At 36.6% G+C, this 18,689-nt stretch overlaps 1 long non-coding RNA gene across 2 annotated transcripts in view; it reads left to right on the forward strand.

The window, feature by feature from the left end:
• LOC146767697 (uncharacterized) overlaps positions 1-18,689 on the forward strand; it is a 382,268-nt gene that overhangs the window by 24,481 nt on the left and 339,098 nt on the right. The window contains exon 1 of one of the 2 annotated variants that reach the window (XR_014955216.1): positions 18,021-18,591. The exons of the other annotated variant lie outside the window; for it this stretch is intronic. This is a non-coding gene — a long non-coding RNA (uncharacterized LOC146767697). Of the gene's footprint in view, positions 1-18,020; positions 18,592-18,689 lie in introns of those variants that run through there. 2 annotated transcript variants of the gene reach the window in all.

Consider the following 18,689-nt stretch of genomic DNA (forward strand, 5'->3'; position numbering starts at 1 on the left):
CAAGAATATAAACATGATGATGAGTCAGATACCTGAGGTGTAGGTATCTAGTGTTATTTTAGGTGCTTTGGCATATCCTAGTTTCCAGCTGCTGAAAAGGAAGGACAGCTCTTCCAGCCCAGCTCTGCCATTTGTCAGACCCAGGCAGGCAAAACTCCTGGATGCCCTAGGATATCCAACATTACAGTGGTTGCCACTCTTCAAGCACATTGATTCTTCCAGTGGCTCTTGCTGGCACTGCTGACTATTAAGCATCTTTAAAAAAGGGCTGGAGATGAGGATTTTTCTGTTAGCAAAGCTTCCTACTATAATGGAAAGTTTAATCCCAAATACAGAGTATGGCTTTGGCAGCATGTCTGATCAATAACCTGAAGCAGTTTTACTTATTTTCATATATGCTATAAAGCTGACTTGGCCCAATTGAAATAAATTGAAAACTTTTGAGGATCAAATCTCAGAAACACTTTAAATTAAAATTCCATTTATAAATAGTGTTTTAATATCTGTTACATGTTTTCCAGATGGAATCCTGTTCTTTTATAGCTAATGATCAAGTATGTTGTACTTCTTTCTTATTACATTGAATTCTCAGCAAGTGATTTCAGTTGCAAGAACTATAAATAGGATGTACTCCAAGTAAATATTTTTAAATATGCCCGGTTTATACCTTTAATAGATTATTTGAAGTCTGAATTCTTTCTGTGATATCAGAGTTTTGTTTGGATTTAATAGGCTTCACCACTGTGTCTCAAAGTGGCTCTGGGCCATGTCCTGATCATGTCCTGGGGCTGCATTCAAAGCCCTGTGGGCAGCAGGTCAAGGGAGGGGATTCTGCCCCTCTGCCCTGCTCTGGTGAGACCCCACCTGCAGTGCTGCCTCCAGCTCTGGGGTCCCAGCACAAGACAAACTGCTGGATTGAGTGCAGAGGGGTGTCAAGATGATCAGAGGGGTGGAGCACATTCCCTATTAGAAAGGCTTAGAGAATTGGGATTGTTCAGCCTGGGAAAGAGAAGGCTTTGGGGTGACCTAGTTGGTGCCTTCCAATACTTGAAGGGAGCCTGCAAGAAAGGTGAAGAGAGACTTTTTACAAGAGCCTGGAGTGACAGGACAAGATTTTTAAATTGTAGAGTAGGTTTAGATTAGATATTAGGAGGAAATTCTTTGCTGTGAAGGTGATGACGCACTGGAACATGTTGCCCAGAGAAATTGTTGATGCCCTATCACTGGGGATATTCAAGGCCAGGCTGCTCAGCTCTGAGCAAACTGATCTAGTGGAAGGTGTCCCTGCCCATGGCAGGGGCTGGGATTAGGTGATTTTTAAGGTCCCTTCCAACCTAAACCATTCTATTATTCTATGAAAATGAGATGAGAGTCCTAGTTCCCATACACTATCTCTTCTCAGGAGATTTATGAAATAGTAATTTTGATCAGTTTGATTGATGCTCTTTTAACATGTCCCAAATATTTTCATTTTCTTTATGGATAAGTTTAAAGATAGGATGTATATATCTGTACTCTGGTCAATATCTGACTCTTACATCCATGGTATGATGGAAATAATGTGTGTTACGAATTCACAGATCAGTCTTGAAGTTAGAGGTTTTAGTGATAAAGTCTTGGTTAAGTGGGTAAATGTACCTGCCACCTTGCCCATTTTTTAATGAGTTCCTTCTGAAAATCCTGGATATTTTTTGTTGCTGCCAGTGTATGGAAATTGATTGATTCCTATTGTAGTTACTTTGTCTTTTTAATGAAGTGATTGAGTTGTAGTTTCTTTTGGTTTTAATTACATTTTGGTTTTTTTTCTCATAATAAAAAATATTTTTGAGGGGCAATATGAGACTGCTTTTGTCTTTTCCCTTTTGTTGAGCTAGTAATTAAAGCTATGTCATCAACAAAATCTAGATTTTCAAAATCTATATAACACCTCTGTAATTCTAATATTAAAGTCAGTGGCAATATCAAATATGACATCATTATTTAATATCAATCTATATGATTAACCATTTCTTCAAGCTTATGTTGATCTAGGCAAGCCCCACTTTAATGATGGCAATAATTTTTGTTGGAACATAACAACAATTCAAGATGTTCTGTACTGGTTTGTGATAGAAGCTCTCCATGTGCTGGGGAATCTATGAAGTTTGTGCTGATTGGTAAAAACAGCATTTGATGTTTTCTTTGATGTTTATACTGAGGGTAAAAATCTGTCCAACACATGAGATGCAGCATGTCCTTGCAGCTTGTTCTTGCTTGACTTCAGATCTAAAAGAAATAAAAAGGAAGAAAGGTGCTTAAAAGGACTATGCACGTAGTATTGCTCACCTCAGTCATTGTTACACTAAGTCACACTCATGTGAAATACTTCTTCTGGTATCTCAATTTCAAGTGCTGTTATACCAAAGGTTTTTCTTGGTCCCATATCATTCCCCTACGTTTCTTCACTTTCACAAACTTCAGCTGTTTGTAGATCTTCTAATTATCACATTGTGATGAGACATGTTTAATGTTCAGCTCTGGGAATGTAATATCATTGGTGAAGTGTCCTGTGATACTTGCTGAGTTAATATTTGAAAAGTAACACTTATTGAGTTTTTTCTTAATGTTAAAGTTTTTTTCTGATTATTATTTACATTTCCAGATAGTGTAAACTGTCTCATTGTAACTTTATTCAACTGATAAAGTGATTTACTATCCCTTCTTTCAGCAACCACTTCAACCTCTTTGGCAGTATTGTCCACATATTTCCTCTTGCCTTTTGTCTCCATTTTCTGGTGCCCTCTCTGTGTGGGAGCCAGCTGCAAATCTGTCATGCCTGTGATATTGCCATGTGAAAAAAGACTGCCACATATTCTTGATGCCTTCTTGTGATGGCCTTGGGTGTTATAATAGCTGAAATCTGCTCTTCAGTTTAGTTTGAAATTGCTGCTCTAATGGTTTATATTTCAACTCTTTGATAGTACTTTATGGTGGAATGGCTTTTCCCTAGTTGTGAAACCTAAAAGCAAGTGCAGTTTTGCCAGGCTTTCCACACTCCCATTTTGAGACTGGCTAAGTTTGTAGTACTCAGCTTCACTTTCCATGTCCACACCCTTTATTCAAAAATAGATTATAAAACACACAGGGTTTTGCAATTAAAATATAATTGATTTACTTTTGGGTTGAAGTTATTGCAGTGAGAGTATAGGCACATTATTTTGTTGTTCCCCCACAAAAGTCTGTGACAGAAATCTTGTGTAGAATATTGACAGTGTTTTTGTGGTCAAGTTGTTTGTTTAATTGAAATTGAGACAGATGCAGTTTGAGAGGTTGATCTACAAGCCAAGGGACAGAAAAGCCATTTAATTGAATTTTAGAGAAATTTTTTGCAGTACAAAATACAGAAAGGCATGGAGAAACAGGAGGCAATCTGGTACTCACCATTGCTGTAGCAAGTGTTCTATAGGTAAGGATGGCTGAATTTTCTTCTGCATTGAAACCTGGCAAATGGCTACAGCCCACCAGTTTGAGCTACAGCGCTTTCATTTGGAATTTGATTTAGAAACAGAGCAAGACTTTAGGGATGTGGAAAGGTGCTTACCTGCAATATTGTTTTCCACATTTTATTAAGCTACTCTGTTACTTGGCTATAGCTACAGTCTGGCCTGCAAGGGAGATTAACACTTCTTTTTAACTCTTTTGACTTGTCAGTCATTCTATAGTACCTAAGAAAACATTACTAGTCAGAATCATTATATACATTACACTTTCAGTGTATAACGCTAAGGATTAAAAATGTGCAAACCCATCAACGCTTGTCATAAAAACAACTATCCTATCTTGACAGATTTTCTGAAAGATACAAGTGAGCATTTTGAAGGGGTTCATTAAAGTTCTAATATGCACTGTCACATTTTTATGCTAAGAAATGACATATCTTTCCTTATCAATGTAGATCTGCCTTAGTTCCTTAAGGTTTCTTTCTGAAGATAAAATTGGTTTAGCAATACAATATAAATAAAATATTAAGATATTTGAGGACTCATAAAGAAGAAGTGAGATTCATTGGAGGTAATCCTCCCTGTCTTCACAATGAAATTATTAAAAAATATTATATACAAATCATCCGAAGTTAAAACTGTCGGAAAAATAGGCAAAGAAATAATCTGATCTATTTACATTTTCTCAGCAGGTAATTAAGTGACTAGAAAGAACAAATATGGAACTTTTAGGATAAATCATATTAAAGCAGTCTAATTTTCATCTCTGGCAAGATTCCTTGTGTAGATTAGAAACAGCATATCACATGCACCTTAAAAAAGCTTTTGAGGTTGTCTCAGATGACATTCAGCTAAACAAATGAGTACAATTTGGTGTAGATTAAATTACTACCACGTGAATCCAGATTTTGCTGGAAAGTAATATTCTCTGCATAAAAGATTCCAAGCAAATGGAAAAGTATACCAAGTGGAGTTCTTCAGGAGTCTCTCTGGTGTTGATTATTGTTCATAGTTTCATTAATAGATTGAGAGGTAGAACAGAATGTTTTATTGAAGTTCCTGTGGAGGAAATAATCTTAGATTTAATCATTTCATACTAGAATCAACAGATAATCTAGGATCAACAGATAATCTTAGAATTTTAAAATATCTTGATCAATTGCAGCAGTTTTGAAGTATTTAAAAGTACAATTCACTCAAGGTGTGTAAAACCCACTGCACTGAGGTAGGAATAATCAGAGACTGTGTTTTTATGAGATCAAATATTGAATTATTGGTATTCTGTAGCTAAGACAGATAAACACAGAGCAGGTCTCAGAGAGAACTTGTACATATTTAAGAACAGGTTAGAAAAACATGTATGAGAGATGCTTTATATCTGCTTAATGCTGCCTCCTGGCAATGGGATGGATCAGAGAGCTTCCCAAATCCCCAGCCTGTTATGGAATCTATTATCCAAAGAACCCGTGTGCTGGCAGTAGTCAAAGCTGTGAGGATCTGATCTGATGCCACTCAGCTTCCTTGACTGAGTGAGTGGTTTACGTGACTGCAATTGCACTACAAGTTAAGCCCCATTTGTGGGGCTTCCAGAAAATCTCAGTGTCTATCTTATTTTCCCTGAAAACAAGGTGCAAAATGCCTACTGGATTTATTTGTCCTTGAGATAAAAGAAACTCTTTGGAAAGTTTAGTTCTATTTTATTTATCAGATTAATTTAATTTATGGATCCACATCACTGAATGTATCAATGCCATGTGGTTTTTGCATCCATGACTGGATGTTGATGCCTGCAGGGATGACCTGCATTATTCTGTGGGATGCTGGTTGCTATTCTTTGTTCTGAAGGGTGTTGACAGATGAATTAATTTCCCTTTATTGTTTTCTTTCTTTAATGGCATACCCAGTTAGAACTTTTTCTTCTCTCTTCAAAGCTGCATGCTTTCTGACAGGCCAAAGATTTGCTGATGGCAACACTCTTGAAATGTTGCTGGTCTTGGTGGGATGAGAAAATAATTTTATATTTTAATTTTTCAGGTTGCCTCAGAGCCAGCATTCTTGTACAAAGTTTTATTTCTATATTGGCAGCTCAGGAAATCACAGCAAAGCAGAGGAGGAAAGTTTGGGGCAGGACGCCAGTGCACCCAGAATTTAAAGGTGCCTTTGTGATCCATTTTCCTTGTTGTGAAGCTCTCCCCTCAAATATGAGAAGAGCACTGAACTACAAAATGCACCTTTTCTGTGCTGAGCAAGTTTACCTTCTCTGAGGGGGTGACTCTCCTGTCTCAGCCCAGAAAACAGCAGCAGTAAAATGGGAACAGGGAACTTTTCTCTCAGCTGCTCAGCCTTTCAAAGTAACACAATGTGCAGTAACCATGGACAAAACACATCCATCCACTCCAGCAGCTTTCAAGGAGCCATATACCAATCTGTAGCCCTCACTGAACATCTGCCATTTAAAGTGGACCTAGAGCATCACATCTACTGTCCCAGATTCCTTTGAACCTGTCACTGCTCTGAAGTCAGAGCAGACCAGGAGCATTGTCATAGGAATTATTTTCTCAAGCAGTGAATTAAGATTTCTATGGATCTCTGGCTTCTTTCCTAAATTGTTTGACTTTGGACAAGCCTAACTTCTGTCATGTATGTAGAGACAATTCAGGAAAATTGCTGGACTTTGCTTTTTAGGAGGAAAAGTCTTTCTGTATTACCCATAACATTTCAGTCTTGCGGTCCCCTCCTGAAGCTGGAGATCTGATTCACGTTGTTGTGAACCTGGAAATACCCATAATGTATGCATATGCATTCAAGTGAAAAACTGTGTATTTTTCACAACTGCAGCCTTTCCTAATAAGAATTTATAAGATAAACACATCTATATTTGGAAGCTAACCTCCCTTTCTCCCTCCTTGAAGAGGTCAGACCTTAGAACATGTGTGCAGTGAAATTTCTAATATTTACAGGAGTACTTACAGATGTTTGCATTAAACATAAGCTGAAATAATTCAATTCATACCAACAGATGATGTCAAAAGTCATATCCTATGATGGGGAAAGGGGAGTATTGCATAGAAGTGCTAAAGGATCCTGGATTTCATCTCCCACTGGACACCAGTACCTCCAGATGAACACCACAACCTTTGCACAAGTTCCTTGGCACTCAGTGGCACATTAGGGGGTGCTTGAAACATTCTCCCATTCCCTTTCTTCTGTGTCCCACTTGCTTCTGTGGAGAATATGTAGATGTCTGTTGATAATTTTGTGTACTGACAGCCCACGAAAGTTCTTAGTGTGCCACTTTCAGTAGCACTTAGCCTATCAGTTCAAAAAGAAAAGAAAAAGTTTGACAGGGAGCAGAAAAATGGGAAGTAAAAATGAGTCAGGAGTATTTTGAATTTCAAAACTCCTGTTGAATTGCCTGTGCTAAATGAAACAGTTTTGGGGGTTTTTAAAACTGAAACAGGCTACAGATTTTTTAATTTGAAAAGGTAAAATAATTTTAAAATCAAAACTCTGTTGTGTGACATAGATATTGAGCTAATCTATGGCTTTTGAACTAATTTTATTAAAATACTATCGTATCTATTCACTTTTTACATGAGTCATTCTATTAGTGGTACATGGGAAAATTCAGGAATAAGAGCAGCAAATTCTAGTCCGTGGTGGGAATAAGAGTCATAACACCTGAGTTTAAAGACCCATTCTGTTCTGATCTTATTCTTACCATTTAGTGGAAAGGATTGCACCAGGACCCTGTGCCTGAGGAAGCCACAGGGCCATGACTGTGCCATATGATGAGGAATTGCAGGCTAAACCAGTTAGTGCTGACAACAAGCTAGAACTTCCATTGCCTTCTTCCAAAGAACTTAATCCCTGGACTGCATCGTATGTTCTCCTCTGAGAAACAAAAAATCAACAGGATTTTTTCTTCTTGCAATAATATTTTTACCCTTTCCTGTGAGAAACTTGACCAAAAAAAAAGGCAAAAAAAAAAAGAAAAAAAAATTTCTGACTCAAGCTGTGAGTTTATGTCCCATGGTACTTTGCAAGTAGAAGTTCTGCTTTCCATTTTCAGATGGTTGATTGCTAGTTGTAGAGTCTAGCTGTGAACTTTGGCTTTGCTTTGGCATAGACATGTGGCACTTAGCAGAGAGTATGTAAAGCATTCAGCTCTATAAATCTCTATCTCAGAGGAGCCATCTTTCCATATCTGACATTAACAAGGCACACCTGCACAGTGTTTGACTATCTCTGTATCATTCCATGGATCATAGCTGCCTGATTCCAGCAATGCACCACTACTAAGACAATAAAAAAGGGAACAATTTGCTCATTAGGAATGCAACAGTTTCAGTGTTTTGGCTTTCATTCTTCGTAACATCTGTTGAACAGCACTAGGTTTGATCAATGTCTAAATAAATACAGACACATTTATGAAAACAATAATGCGATTTAAGTTTCTTCTTCAGTATTATGGGAGGAGAGGGGAAGGTGCATAATTTCCCATGTGGTCTGAAATCTGGTAAAAAGAGATGCTATGTCAACTTTCTGCATTTTGTTTAGATTAAAAGCTATATATTTATCTCTGTTTAATTAACCAAGTAAAACACTAAGTTGTTTGACTGATTATGTGTCCATTTGAGAAAGAAATGCAGAAGGGTCAAAGACAAATTTAAAAAACATAGGATGAAGAAAGGAACACAGGACTTACAGAGCAGCTGGTATCTATAGCATCACCTGCTTTCTGTTATGGTGAATCTTCTATCCTAATGCCTGGCTTTAGACTTCTATTTGGGCAGAAATGCTTTTGTACAGAGCAGAGTGATTCTGCTCTAGATCTTGCAGAACTGGAGACCAGATAAACATTTCCAAATTTGGGAGAATGGAAACTGGATTAAAGATCCTTGACAGTGAAGGCAAAACTGGGTTAGAGCTTCTCAACAGTGCAAGCAAAGTTCAGTTTTGTGATTCTGGCAGAGGTGGTGAAAAGCTGTTCAGTGAAAAGCAGTTGGATAGTCTCACTGAAAAACCTGGAACAGATGAGGAGGGTGCAAATGAGAAGAGTGCTAAAGAAAACAGGGAATTTGAGAAGGAAAGAAGAAAGGTTGAGGAGTCAGAGAGAGAGAAAGAGATACACAGAGGGGTAGCTAGTAAAGAATTTGCATGGAGAAGAAACCAGAGGTGTTTTAAGGGGTTGGGAAAGTTGTGTAATTGCTTTTTTCCCTTCTTCTGTCCTCATGAAATTATGTTGCTTTCTCTGGCCCTTGCATCCATGCTCTTTTTATCTGTTTAAATCACCAGAAGTCCCTTTTCTCCACTATGCTTCATTCCTCCTTCTCTGCAGAGTTTTGTGTGCCTGTGAGAATGAGGAAAGGCCAGAGATCCACTGTTGCTTCTGCTAATTGAGGAAGGGGGGCAAGAGGGGAAATCAGCTCTTGCTGCTACCCCTCAGGGTAGTAATTGCTGTCCCATAGGAAATAGTTCCCTCATGTTATGGTATCCGTAGCATTAACTCTTTTCCTATGGCTCTGATGCACATCAAATGAGGAACATGGCTGCAGCCTTCACCTTCTTCAACAGTGTTACCCATAAGAACTGAAAAACTACTGCCACAAAGGTCCATTTTTCTGGGAAAAAAAAAAAATCTTTGCCATCATTTTTGGTTCAGTCAGAAGAAGGAAAAACTTTTAAGAGTAGGGCACCATGGAATAAAGAAGCATCAATACCTGTTTGCCTTGAGAGACAGTTATTGTGTGGCATGTAGCTCTTACAGGAATGATTCCATTAAGGAGTTAATTAAAACAACATTATTGACATTGTTGCTTTGTATCAGTGAATGGAGTGGAGTAACATCCTGTGCACTTGCAGGTTGATGAGATCATGAATTAGAAACCTATTTGTCCCTTAATACAGAGAAATGTAAAGGAAGGATAACAAGGCTTTAGAATTACTATGCAATTTACATCAATAGAAAGAATTTAGTTCTAGGAGGCTAATGCTAATAACATTTGGGTTACTTTTGCTGCTTGATCTTTTACCTGCAAATTATATAATTACTTGTCTTTAGCTGTTTGAGTAGTTTGCACACATTTATAAGAATTAGGATATAAAAATTTTTGAGGATTTTTTGGTCTGTGCTTAGACTCCTTCAAGACATACCTCTCAGTGTAGATGCAGTGCATATCCTAAATATAATACTGGGAAGGCATAAAGAATTTTTGATTTTATTATTGCAGAAACACATTTTAATAGATATTTCTTTGTTTTGCATATAACAGTTCAAAGTATCTTTTGACCTTACTATTAGCTGGGATTTTTCTGGGCTTTTTTAATCAATGTATCTATTCATTCCCAAATATGAAAATTCACCAAACAAAAGAAATAACAGGAAACCTAAAACTACTATTGTTTGAGATGCAAGGGTGACAATTACTTTTACATAAAACTTACTTACATGTAAGTATTTCTATAGAGAAATAGAAAATAAATTACATTTCTGTAGAAAAATAGATAACCTGCTGAAGTGGAAATGTAAATGTCAGTGTAGGCTGCTGCTTTTTTTGCTTATCAGTGTGTTCTACTTAGAGAAAGAAGTGAAGAAATCTCAGACTGTGTGAACCATCAGGGAATTGCTGTAGCACTGGATTGCTTCTGAAGAATAATTTAAGCTGACACTGGAAAGCAGCATGCTCTCCTTTTATTTCTGTATAGTTATCCTTGCCTTCCTACCTCTTTTCAACATGATTTAAATGCTTGCTGTCAATTACAGAAATCCTTATGTACACTTGTGCTCCAGTTGTATTTTTTCCTGAAGTCAAACAGTCTCTGTTCTTTTAGTGTTTTAACTGTTGTGAAATTAGGAGTAGGAGCTCTTTATCTCTAAGATTCTTATCTACCAGACAAGTCCCATCCTGGAAGATTTTGACTCCTTCTGCACTTTGGACCACTTGACTTGCACAAAATGAATAGGAAATACAATGAACTGACTGAATACAGTAAGGCATTCTCTTGACTTTTAAGAAATAGTATTTTGCTTCTTTAGCTGGTTATGTGGCAGGCAGTCATCTTCAGTAGGTAATGAATTGAATCAAATGCTTTAAAACTCAGTACTTTTGTTTACTCCTGTAGCTTTCTTATATCACAATATTTCATATCAGTTTAAAGAAAAAAATGAAGAAATATTTCTGAAAATTTCTTGTTCTTTTCATGTTACAAAAAATTGTTTGTCAACAGAAGCAGTCACACTTTTCTGTTGGTGAACTAGAAGCCAGTGAAATGTTTGTCATGAAACAAATATCCTAGAGAGCACATGAATCCAGCAATAAAACAGTTTCTAATCAGGCAGCAGAGCGCATGGCACAAGCCATAACTCTACTCCACTAACCATTTGCAACTTCTGCAACACTCGGGAGACTGCTGCTATGTTACAGCCTCTCTTTCCTGGTAATGTGAGCCACAGAATGCAAATCGGAAAATTAAAAGTTAGACAAAATTACATTACAGCACACCTATAAAAACTCTGCTTTGGTCAAGGGTCTATGAGAGGAATTTGTCTCCAGCACTTGTGACCTGCCAGATCTTGATGAAGGATTATTTTTAGTATTCAGCTCAAAAGGCAGAAAAATGTCTTTGGAAACTGGACATTGCCAAAGAACATAACTGATAAAATGAAGCTACAAACCAAGAGACAGAAGTATTTACTGAATATGATTTCATCTCTGTCAGCAAAATTCTGAGGATTATTCAGCAAAATAATGCCTTGCTGATAGATACATCTATGGATATGCTTTTAAATTCAATTTGCCCATGGGAACCAGAACTCTAATTTATACAGTCTGGTCATTTTGCTTTAGGTAACGTAGTGAAAATTGATATAGCATTTATATATTTATCATACATTAACACTGTAATTAATCAGATTAACATTAATTTGTATTGTAGCTCTTACCAACTGTTGAATTTAGGAGAATTTAAGTGGATCTGCCTGTGTAGCACTGAAGATGGTGTCTGGAATTTCAAACATGATAACCCTGGTGGGAATAGCTGGATTTCTTTTAGAATCCAAATCTCCTGTTTTAAATAATTTTTCACAGTAGTCTATGCAGCATTCTCTCAGTATGGCAAAAGTATTAGTAATTAAATATTTGTAGAGGGCTCTGTTTAAGAACTAACAGAAGATCAGCAGCATGACTTTAATCTCCTCTCAAGCTTTCATAAATGTGACCTTAAAAAATTCCTTTCCCTTTTCTTCACATATCATGCAACAGATTTTATTTTGCATTCATTTTCCCCCTGAAACTTAATGAGTATTATATCACTGGTATTGAAATGGGACTTCTAATCAAGATAAATTAATTTAAAATATGTTTTAAAAAACCATTTATCTTCAGAAATACATAATGTATAAAAGAGGCATATAAAATAGCAAGTTAAATACATTGGGGTAATTAACAAAGTAAAATTAAATTATATTATGTTCAGCTTCATATGTCAGAAAAAGGTTTTGCCAATTCATTTCCTCACTTAAATTTAACTTTGTTGTCTCAGCTCATTTATTAAATTCTGTTTTTTCTGGCATCTGTTAGCTAAGAACATAGACCTCAACAATAGCATACTCAGGAAGACCTTTGCTCTCATGTTACTGGCTGCAAAAATGCTTATACTGTATTTGGATTTTTTTCTCAGGGTGGGATTTTTAACTACCAAGACAATAAAAGAAACTCTCATGGATGCCATTTTTCAAAATGATTGAATTTGATTGAAGAAAATGGACTGTTAAAATATTCCCATCCTTTATGTCACATAGAAGATCATCAAAAGGATTTGACTTTTGCTTTATTACTTGGGAAGTAGATTTGGTAATATATTTCTACTGTTCAATTTATTTTGTAAACATTCCATTCATCTGTTTTTGACACAAATTATGTGATAAGTTGTACCCTGCATTTATCCTCATACTCCCTCTTATTTTAAATGTTTTTTGACCTTCCAAAGTGCTTTTAAAAATGTTATCTCAGTGACCTTAGTACCAACCAAATTCTTGTTTTGACTGTGAGCTACCCAGTCCTGTCATGACTACCATCACATGGCAATACCAGGGAAAAATAGTTTATTTAAAAAAATTACTATTATTTCCACAGAGTAGGTAAGTGTATAATAAAATCTGTGTTAAATAAAAAAAAAAATCTTAAGATGCCACAGTCCTCTACAGGAAGGGTGTTCTCACTCTTTGAAATCTCATCCAGTTGAAGGAGACTTTAAACTTTTTTGTTGTGTATGAAAGCTGTTGGAAATATATACAATTTAGAAACCTCTCAGAAATAATATGATATATAAAAGTGTTTAGTGACAGGACAAGGGGGAATGGCTTCAAACTGAAAGATAGTAGGTTTAGATTGGACATTAAGAAAAATTTCTTTACTTTGAGGGTGGTGAGGCACAGGCACAAGGTGCCCAGAAGCTGTGGATGCCCCAGCCCTGGAAGTGTTCAAGGCAGGGTTGGATGGAGCTTTAAGCAGCCTGGGATAGTGGAAGGTGTCCCTGCCCATGGCAAAAGGGTTGGAATGACTTTAAAGTCTCCTCCATCCCAAACCATTCTATGATACTATGACTCTATAATATATACTGTAATAACTTGTACATTTACAAATATATATTATAATATAAAAATTATTCTGTATTATACCGGTACAGATTGTACAGGGTCTGTGCTTTTTCTTTCTGTGTGGTTGTATCAGTAGTTCAGTCAATTCTTCTGACTCTACAGATAAAGGATTCTTTAGAGAAGGAAAAGGCACATGGCCCAAAGAGAGGGATTTATGAAAAGTTAATGTAAACAGATTTCCAGGGTGAAAAAACACCCTGCCTTGATCCTTTAGTCCTCACTCATGAATTTGTTTGCATTGAAGAAAATAGGGATAGTTGGTAAGATTAAGAAATACTTGAATAAATAAAGGTCCTGTGATTTTACTAGAGAAAATGTAGGAATAGGCAGTTGTAATATTGGATTATAGATTTTATTTAGTCATTATTGATGCTGGAATTTATTGAAGAAGGTAAATTTGATTGATCAGCTGGGTTACCAGAATACAGCCTGTGTGTGCCTCCTAAATTCTCAGTCTGACATCAACTGAGTATCAATGAATTTATGCTGATTTACTTAAGCTGAGGATATGTCCATCTCCTTTCAGCTGCTAAGTTCCTATGCTTGCTAAAATTCTGCTTTCTTCTTTTGCTCCCTGCCCAACAAAGCTCTTTTTGCTGTGACCTGAAGTTCCTACACATCTTAGTTTGCACCAAGGGAAAAAAATGTCAGTATTTTTCTCCTCTAGGCACTGCAAATGGAGTAATAGCATTTTTATCTATGCAGTTCTGCAAGAAGTAATTATTCATATTTTTCCCTCAAATGTTGCCTAGAGGATTGTTCCTTTACACAGTTTATAAACAGAAGTAAAGCCAAAACCTCAGCAAGCAAATGTTTACCGCTTATTTGTATGTGAAAACTTAATGTATTCTAGTATAGAAATCTTAATTTGATACTTTAGCAGACAGAAAATTTGTTATTAAGTAGACCCAAAAGAACAGCCTGATGAATATGAAGTTCCTTGGTAATGTTCTTTTTGGTAACTTCTGGGGAATGGTTATTTTAAGAAGTTGATGGAAATTGCACTTATACAGAAGTAGAATTCAGCCTTGAAATTTAACAATTTGTCCAAAATTTAGAAAGTATAGTGATGTTGTTGAGTAAAAATAAATTATTCTTTCAGTGTGATCCATGTGTGCAAACCTCTGAGACATATCTGTCTTGTTTACCTTCTCTGTAATCAAACTTCATAATACTTCAGCCATATTTAGAAGTTGTTCTTACTGGCTGTAAAAGCTTTTGCTCCATAAAATCAGTTAAAAAGGGAAAAGACTTTTAGTACAGCTCAGAGTAAGAACAGCCTATTATTTTCATGATGATACTGAAACACTATATTTCTATTTGGCACACTTCCATATTTATTCTTCCTGTCTTGGCTCAATAGTTGGTCCTTTTCACTCCGTGTAGCTTTCCTTGCTTTCACAGCAGCAGGGATGTGAAACACACTTTATTTTACTGTTTAGTAAATATTTAGGTCGTTTTAGATTGCAAACAGATAAGGACTTCTGAACTGATGCTCCACCTGTTGGTGAAAATACAGACTTTATCTGGCACTTACAAATGAACAGAAAAGAATTAGATTTTGTCTTAGAAGAGAAGTCAGATTATTTTGGACTCAACTATGGGAGGACTGAAAACTTTTTAAGACTGTTGGCTCGAGTTTCACGTATGTAGGAGGGGTCATCCCCCCTCTCCCCACAATGTGCATATCTGGACATCATTGTTCTTCTTTAGTGTATTCAAAAGAGCTGATTTCTCTAAAGGTGTTGTTCCATGAATCTAAAAATCTGGGAAAAAAAACCTGGGATGACTTTCCTGTTCTGTGCAGCCACACCAGGATGTTCAGCTCCATAAATTTGAATGGAACAGCTCTATTGCCCAGAAATGCATCAAGTTTGAAAATTCAGTGAATCAGTCAAAACTGCACTGGAAGATTCCACAAGACAAAGTGGTTTTGGAACAACTTCTGTAAATCATAGCTGACCAGAGCATTTTCCCAATAGTTCAGTAATTGTCAACAGAAATTATGAACTGAAAAGGAACCTTACTATCCTTGAAACGTGAAAAACAAAGGTTTGTATTTTATACCTCAGCTCTTGCCTGCAGTAATTGAAGACTGGTGAGGTTGCTTTGCCAACTAAGTTCACCGTTGTGAATAGAAGCAGAACTGCTGCAAGGAAAGGAATCTTTACTGCTACTGAGTTTTGTGACACTGCCGTGTGCTAATGAATACCCATGTGCCTAGCCCCCAAACACAAGAGTCATTTGGGTTTGATTTACATGTATGTGTTGGATTTATTGGCAGATTAAGCACTACCTTCTAGAGCAGATATGTTTCTAAATTCTGTGTCCTAGAGAATATTTTAGTCACTTTCACGTGTTTGTTCTAGATTGAAATTTTAAGAATGCTCACCCTTGGGAAAAAAGGAGGTGTGTAGGCAGAAAAAAACCCTGCAAAATTACATCCTTGTTTACTCAGGAAATGATCTATTGCCAACTTAGAGTAGACTTAAAGCTCCACTTACCCAAGTATCTCTCCTAACTGAATCAATCTCATTGTTGTCCCTATTTTTACTGATAAGAAAATTAACCCAAAGGCTACTTCAGCCTGTGGTTTCCATGTTATGATAATGAAAATATTCCATTTTTTCTGATCACAAACAGCAACGATTTAAGTGGAACCATTGAAAAATAAGATCTTTTGAGTAAGCATTAGCAATTACAGAAAAAATATTTTCTGCTGTTTTCTGTCATAACACAAGACTTTTCCAGGGGTATACCCATTTCCCTTAATTCTACTTTTCTCTGTATATCAGCCACCCATTTGGTACAGTGAAAGTTCTAAGAGACCTCAAGGGCATTCATGTCATAAAGGTGTTTTACACCTCTTTGTGTTATAATAAACTACCAAGATGACCTCTTGATATTTTCTCTAGTGATTCTTCAGATTTAAAGAGAGGTTTCCCTTCCCTGGCATGTGGCATTTTTAGAGTAAAGGATGATTGCTTTAAATTTTCAATATTCCTTTGCAAAACTTGCTTAATTAGATGCAATGTGCTAAACTTGGCCTTGTGGTGCCATCAGAAAAGTCCTTCCTTGAGGCATGATAAATAATAGTTATGAATACAATACCTAATGCTACATTTACCTAACAATCCAAAATGATGAATATTTTGAAATTAGCAAGCACTGACATATTGTTACTTTGTCTGCACCTCACCCTATCCAATTTCCAGATCATAGCATCTGTTCTAGCAGTAAAGGTGTTGATATTGGTAGTGTGAGCAGATCCAAGTTCAGCAGCAGAAAACAGTTTGTACTAATCAATAAATAATTCTTATTTATTTATTTTACAAAACCCCCTTCCAGAGAGGAACCACACATTTCTTCTTGTCCGTTTCTGTTAGTACTGCATGTTTTTTACTTCAGCTGACATTGGCAAATGGGGACAGGTTAATTGGCAAAGCTGTGCTAGTCAATCACTATTAAGGTGATGATTTTCAGCTGAGGAACAGGAAATTTTGGATAATTGTGATGTTGATAATCAGCAACAACAGCAAAGAATGTAAAAACCACCATGAGGCTTTCAGGACACAAAATGGTATTGATGTCTCTCTGTGAAATATAACGGTCTGGAATATGTGCTAAACAGAGATTTTTTTACCTGATTTTTTTTTTATTATTATTATTTATTTTTATTTATTTTTATTTATTTTTTTCCCTGAAAGCTGTGGTAATTCTTACAGCCAGAGGGAGTCAAATGAACCTTCTTGTGAGTGTGGCCTGACATTGTTTTCTGTGGCTTTAAACAAAGCAGTGAAAGACATTCCCTTTTGCTAATTTTCCAGTGCGTTTCTGGAAACTCAGACCGTGAAGTTTGCCTCAAGAAATTTGTTCAATGTGGCTAAGACCCTTGTTTACTTGTTCTCAATTAAGTAAGCATTAATAAACTGTTCCATTTGCACACAGATTGCCCAGAGAGGGCATTTTTGCTCTCTTTGGGTAACTTAGGCAGTAGTATATTAAATCATTGCTTTATAGTTCAAGGGTAAAACTGTATTGGAACTGAAAGATCTGATATTTAGAAAATATGTATTCTTAATTCCAATTCTGCTTTGCTTTACAACTAAGTTCTTAGTCTCATTGAAGAATTGAGTGTTCGATTTGTTACTTTTGGACACATTAGAAACAAATGAAATGGAGTGTTTATTGGACCTCTAATATGAAAAGTTTGAGATACATGGAAAGCGATCTGAAGTATTCTCACTGAGCATTTCTGCTGGGCTGTTCTTGGGAGTAGACATTGAATTAGTTGCCTTTGATGTTGGTGATATCTGTTTATCCTTCAATTAGTAGTGCACGTTTAGATTTTCTTTTTTTACCAGCTGTGTGCCAGTGGTGACCTAGCAGCATATGTTCTGCATCTCAGCTTGTATCCTTTATCAGAATATTTTACTGTTCTGCCCATAGTGGCACCACTTCCAATGCAGCTCCTGGTCCAGCCATGACTGGCAGCTTGCTGGAGCCAGGCATTAAAATACCCATCTGCTTTTTATTGCTTGCAGGATGTTCTTCCTCTGAATTGGGGAATAGTCTCTCATTTTTAGTTTTGAATTTTCCATTTGCTGCTGTAGGGAAGCTGCTTTCCTGAGTGAAAACTGCAGTTTGCCTGTGAAGAACCATGAAACAGATGAGGGATGGACAAATTGAAGGACTAAATCTTTCCCTATCCTTGCAACACAGGGCAAAAATACCCTGGAAACTGACTCATCCCAGTCCATATTAGCTGTGGGGCAGCTGAGATGACAGTGATAGGGGCCCAAAATATGTGACAATGACTGAAAGTCTGTGCACAACACAGCCTCATACTTGGCCCCCAGCAGGTAGCCCTCCAGGAGCAGGAGCTCCTGGAAGGAATTGGTCCTGTCTTGGCTACAGCAGAATTAATTTTGGAAGTCTCTCTTCACTTTCCTTACTCTTTTCTTTACTTCTCCTCACTTCTGTGTCATGCCAATGTGGTGTTTATATTATCAAACCAAGTTAGCCACTGAGAACTTTATCTAAGCTGTGGTTTGCCTTTCAGTTTGTTGTGATGTCTGGAATTGGTGGATATAAAGTATGGGCTTTATTTTCTGGACTTCATTTTACATGGCTGACATCTGGCCATCTGGATCTACATACTTAATTGTCTAGCTCTTAAAATTATATTTGTTAAGAGAATATTTAGGAATGTTGGCTTGATGGTTGTAAGATTTCTGTGTGGACTAGTTACAACCCAGCCTTTCTTTTTTTTATAATTTTTGTTTTGCTTTGTTCCTAAAATGAAATCACAGGGATGATGCAGGACCACGAGAGGGCACTCTGGCTCTTTGAGTGCTCTTACTAAACTTTTACCACTGAGGACTGCAAAAGAGAATAAAATCTTCAGAAGAAAAATGCTGATTTATTTCTTACAGAAGAAATTAAAAACAGGTATATATTTTATAGCTTATCAACAATCTTGATATTAATTATGCACAAAGATAATGGCACTAGTCTTGGAATGCATTTGTATAATGTGTAAAATAGGA

The sequence above is a fragment of the Lonchura striata genome, chromosome 4 (assembly GCF_050655825.1).
Source record: "Lonchura striata isolate lonStrDom1 chromosome 4, ASM5065582v1, whole genome shotgun sequence".
NCBI classification, from domain to species: domain Eukaryota; kingdom Metazoa; phylum Chordata; class Aves; order Passeriformes; family Estrildidae; genus Lonchura; species Lonchura striata.